Here is a 6,361-nt window from a genome sequence, read left to right on the forward strand (position 1 = left end):
ACAGATCTTTGTAAACCCTTGCTGGCCATTTTCAGGACCGTGACTATTATTCTGAGTGGAATGGGAGCCATAGGAGGGTTATGAGCAGGAAAATAACATGGTCAGCATCTAGTTTAAACAAAACCATCCTAGCTGACTTAGTGTAAGTAGTCTGAGAAGATGAAAACAGACATTTGTTAGAAGGTTGTTGTAATAAAAAATCAAGACATAAAGTTAATTATCATTGCTGTTGATATGAGGAAAAGTGGTCAAAAATGGTGGATATATTCTGGATAGATTTCAAAGATTGAGCCAATAAGATTTGCTGATATACTATATTTGGAGCTTAAGGACATTTTAAGAGTGACTATTTACAACAAGTCCCTGATTTGTATTGTAGTGTGGGACTGAAAATTATCCTGCAAGCTGAAAGCATACAAAGCAATATTTTTTTAATTGAAGTATAATTGACATACAGTATTTTTTTAGTTTCAGGTGTACATAATAATGATTCAATATTTTTATACATGATAAAATGATCTCCATAATAATTCTAGTTATCATCTGTCTTCATAATCAATGGGGAAATTAGGATTATTGCATGACTTCTAAAAATTTTTGTCCAACTATTAAAATGTCCAGTAGTGCAAGTTATAAATGTTTAGAGAAATTGAAAACTAGTGTGTAAAAGCCAATATTTATGTAGAACACTGTAACTTAAAAATGGAAAATATTCAGAATTAAAGTGCCCTCTTTTGGCAAAAGAAAATGAGTCATTAATGCAGTTTGAACAGTAATTCCCTTCTTCTCATCAAATATAAGTTTACAACAGCTTCCAATATTTTATCCTTTGCACTTTCAACATTGTAAAATATCTCCAGGAGTTTCATTAACAAGTTCTTGCCAGTGTCAGTGAGTCTGGCGTATCTTCCTTCTTTTTATCACAACCACTTTTTTCAGTCATGTTGGTAAGTTCACCCTCACTAAATTTCTCTGGCTCGAAATCTAGAATCTCTCAAATGGTGGCAATGCCAACATTTGTATGACATCCATGTCTTCAACAACTTCATTTGTATTTGACTCAAATTTCATTGTCAGAATTCTGACTTTCTGTTTCATTGCTTTACTTCCATGTTTTGGACAGTTTCTTCTATTGATTATTCTTTTTTCTAAAACGACACCTTGGTTTCTCACAGGTTATAAGGAGGCAATACAACTACATGCATTGCTGTCTGTGCATGTACCAAATACCAGATGCACAGTGATCAGCCACCAACAGACTGAAAGAAGTAATGCAGATGACAAATCATCATGCTGTGCATCTGTCATTTACATGATGACTGAAGAGCTAACAGCAAATCTGGTGTCTACTGCAATTGTTCAGAGTCAATCTATCACTATAAGTAAAATCTGAACCTTGATGGGAGACGGATGTTATTTGACTAAACTTTGATAAGCAGAAATTCATGTATATCACAAATTGTACAAACTGAGGACTTCCTGTACTCTGGACCAAAGGAAGTTTAGGATTCCATTTGCTACCTTCAAATCTATAACGTGAGAAATATAGATACCTTGGGATGTCTGGGTGGCTCAGTCAGTTAAGCATCTGCCTTCTGTTAAGGTCACAATCCCAGGGTCCTGAGATTGAGTCCAGCATCCTGCTCCCAGCTCAGTGGGGAACCTGCTTTTCACTCTGCCTGCTGCTCCCTCTGCCTGTGCGTGTTCTCTCTCTCTCTCTCTCTCTGACAAATAAATAAAATCTTAAAAAAAAAATATATATATATATATATAGATGCCTTGTGTGTAGTCAGGAAACATAGATCAAAGTTCTGAATGGTAATATGGTAATATTTACAGGTAGGTAGAATTCAGTCAAGTAAGATAAGGTTTATAAAATAAATGTCCTTATTCCTGTTTATATTTGAAATGTATGAAGTTACATGCAGTTATGTAAAACTTCTTAATTTCTTTGACCATTATCATTAATTATTTTACAGGTATTTATGTGCTAACAGAGAAAATATGAGCTATAGGAAATGAGCTCAAGATGAAGAGTAGCACATAGTTAACACTATGTTGCTGGTGGACATATACTAGAGTATATGATATCAAAAATTGGATATGATTAAGTGTCTTCATACTTTAGGGGGAATTCATATATTATATTCGCATCTGGTGCTGAATAAGGCAAAGAACATGGGCACACATATCCCCTTTATGTACATACCACCAAACATATACAAAAAACACACTAAATAGTAAAGAATTTAACTATTTCCAGAACTTCGTGTCAGTATTTGCTATTTCACTTAGTCCTTACAACCTTATGAAATAATTATTATATCTTTTATACATACAAAAAATAAATCTTAGGTTAATTAGGATACATGCTATGAAATGAAAGGAGTATTATTCAAGAGCCCATGCAAATGTCCTTCAAAAGGAAAACATGTCACTCTAAACAAATCACTAATGTCAAACTTGGTCAAATGTGTATTTGAATACATATGTGTAACTCCCTACCTTCATGAGATCCTAATGAGATGGAAAATATGTTTGTGTGTATTTAAAAATGAACATATAATTGACATGGAAAATCATGAAACTATACCACTAGTTTGCCAGAAATTGTAGGGAATTTTCCTTGAAGTGAGGAGGCAGGGGGATTGGATTACCTGAGAAATAGGAAGAGACAAACCTGAACCAAAAAAAAAAAGGCCCACAAAAAAGCCAACACACATACATGAGAACTCTATTTTAGATAAGGACTGCAAGATATAGTATTTGAAAGATCCTAAAATAAAGTAAGTGAAACAACTTAATGAAAATGTGAACAAAATCAGTGAATAAATCATCCAAGAACAACAAACATGCATAACATATAAACCTTAAAGTACATTGAAAATAACCACATTAATGTCAAAGACAATTGAAAATAGTAATAATTGTTGTTGGAGCAGTGATTTTGCTCTTATCCTATTGACAGAAGTTATAAGATGAGTCATTCATTCTACCTGAGCTTTGTATTGGGTAAGGGAATTGACTGTCAAATGTTGCTGGTGGACATGTAAAGTAGCACAGCCATTGGTGGATAGGCATACTGACTATATCTTATCAAAGTTTAAACCCATGTGCCCTTTGATTCAAGAGGTTGTTCATCTAGAGATCTATCCTACAGACAAACTTGCATATATATTTAAGGGTGCTAGTTGCAGCATTGCTTTAAATACAAAAAAAAAAAAAGTAGAAGAAAATGTTATACTCATGGTATAGAATGCTATGCCATGGTTAAAATGAAAGAGATATATATCTATAGACTGACATGAAAGACAATCATAAGAAATTTTGATTAGAAAAATACCAGTTACCTAAGAGCATGTATAATTCTATCTATGTTTTTTAAACTTAATAACACAAAAACACACACAAAAATCTAAACATAAAAAAATGTCCAAAAGGGTATGTATCCAATTACCATATTCCTTGCTTATGGGAAGAAATGGGTTTGAGGTTGGGAATATTCATTCACTTATTTTTTTTTATTTCTGTATCTCTACATTTATAGATGTTTTAATATTTATCAGGAATTAATGTTTTGTAAATACAGTCATAAGTATATTTTTGAAAAATGAAATTTAAATATAGTGTGGGAGGTGTTAGATGTGTTAGATAGATGTATTAACCAACCTTTTTGTGATAATCGTTTCACAATATATACATATTTCAAATCATCACATTGTATACCTTATACTGACACAATGTTATATGTCAAATAAATCTGGAAAACAAAGTAAATTGCTATGTTTTCATTTTATTAACAACATTTTTGCAGCCCTTCTTTGTGACCATTAACTTCATATTTCTTACTAAGGTCTATATATTTGTACCACATAGATGAAAATAACTATATTGATACTACATGCATTCAAGAAGTTAATAGAATTAAAGGGGATTTCCTTATCACCTTCAAAAATAATTTTTAACTACGGATTTAATTTATATTAGGTATAATTGCAATTACTAATTCTGTTTAATTAGATTTCTGACTATTGTTATTGTCCAATATGCAATTCTAAAAATCACTGATTAGTGATATCCGTGACAGTATGTTAACATTTTAATGGATGACTTAAATACATATAAGATTACTATACTGTCTTGAAATCAATTAAATTTGTTATGAGACTTCCTAATTCCTTTTTTTTTTAAAGATTTTATTTATTTATTTGACAGACAGAGATCGCAAGTAGGCAGAGAGGCAGGCAGAGGCGGGGAGGGGTGGGGGGAAGCAGGCTCCCTGCTGAGCAGAGAGCCCAGTGTGGGGCTCGATTCCAGGAGCCTGGGATCATGCCCTGAGCAGAAGGCAGAGGCTTTAACCCACTGAGCCACCCAGGTGCCCTGAGACTTCTAAATTCTAAGGGTTAAAACTACAAAGTAAATATGTTGAGATTTTGAAGTGTAGCTATATGAGGATGTATTGCATATGCATGTGTGTGAGAGAAAGAGAAAGAATACTAAATATTTTCTACTTTTAGTTATTATTTTGATTATCAATACCTTTACACAGTGCAAATTGGAATTCATATTTTATCAACTGATAATCACATTTTTAATTTTCAATTTTATTTCTAAAAATTACTAGAAATACACACAGAACCATTAAGAGAGATTTATCTAATGAAATCTGAAACTGTTAAATATGAAAGAGTTTATTTTTTTAAGGTTTTATTTTTAAGTAATCTGTACACCCAACATGGGGCTCAAACTCATGAACCCAAAATCAAGAGTCACATGCTCCACTGACTGAGCCATCCAGGCACCCCAAAATTTAGGTTTTATAAATTTTAGTTTCAGTAACATACTCAGACAACATGTGTGTTTCAAAATTAAATACCTGCATTAAACTTATATTTGTGCTGGGCTTTGTGGGATTTGAGACATAATTTTATTGCCCAACTAAATATTTGTAAGGACAAATTTAATTTATTTTCGGTAAAATTGCAAATTGTACTCAGAAGATACTGTTTGAAAATAAACTAGATTAATCTTGCTCTATCTCAGCAAGCATTATCCGTATTCCTCCATTTCAGCATTTTTTCTCTTTCTGTGTAAGTGGTTATGTCTCTTTTTTCTTTAATACACATGGAAGAAAAATACCTTACTGACTTCTAAACAGGAAATTTGAATGCTGAGGATCTGCCAAGACTTTATTCGTAATAGCATCATATTGTTTCTGATGTGCTTACAGTATTAACAACTTGCCATAAAACAAGTTATAGCTCAAAGGCTTAAAATCCACTCCCTGTGAAACATACCTGCTGATGACTCACTCTCAAATGATGTAATTTTCGGGGTTATTTGATTTCCTATATTGACATTTTATATTGGGTCCATCTTTTAATCAGAGCATATACCATGTGTTACCTATAAATTATAACCAATAAGTGTTCATTTTGATTGTCCACAACTCAAAACACAATTTTCTCATGAAATGGTAGTTTGGTTTCAGGATTTGGGCACACAAAATCCTAAAATGTGCCTAAAAAATGCAAAAATATTAACTCAAACTTTCATTCCTGAGACCAGAATCCTTTGGCATAGGAGGTAAGAAATGAAGGGAAGGAAGGACAAAGAGAAACAGAATATTTGCTATATTTGTCCTGTCTCTTTCACCCATGTAAGTTTGCTGTGTGAGTCTGAGAATATTGCTCAAGTTTTCTGGTCTGAATCATAAAATAGATTTACAATACTGTGTTGATTACTTCTAGGATTATTAATGCACAAGGCATTTTTATTTATTTTCCTAAATGTTTTTAAGTTTTCTGCTCTAAATCTTCTCTTCATAAATGAAAATTTTAATGAAAATCAACTATGTTGAAATATAAGAAATTCCTTTACTTTGTGGATTTAATATTTTGGGGATATTCTTAACTAGAAAGCTAAATGCTTTTCTGGAGATATTATATGTATCAAAGAGAAAAAATTATTCCCTATCTTTCTAGAAGATTGCATTTCAGTTATAGTCATCCCTGAATACATTATTTAGTATTGACATAATGTGTCCCTACCCAAAGGTGAGAGGTGGCAAGGACAATGACAGAGAACAAACAACTTTCAAATTTAAATACAATTTGTTATCTCTCCAAGTATTTTTCGAGCTCATATATGAGAACTATCCATAATACCTAGTGTAGTTTTTATTCTGCCTCCAAGTATGATATTAACCTCAGAAAATCATCATCATCTACAAAGATTAAATCAAAAGATCATCTACAAAGATTAAATTTACTTGAAAATCATACAGTAGCACTTGAGAAAGAGAATCAACATAAAGAAGAATATATTTTGTAATAACAAATGAAAATAAATCTCATAACAA

The sequence above is a fragment of the Lontra canadensis genome, unplaced genomic scaffold (assembly GCF_010015895.1).
Source record: "Lontra canadensis isolate GAN:19392208 unplaced genomic scaffold, GSC_riverotter_1.0 scaffold119, whole genome shotgun sequence".
Classification (NCBI taxonomy): domain Eukaryota; kingdom Metazoa; phylum Chordata; class Mammalia; order Carnivora; family Mustelidae; genus Lontra; species Lontra canadensis.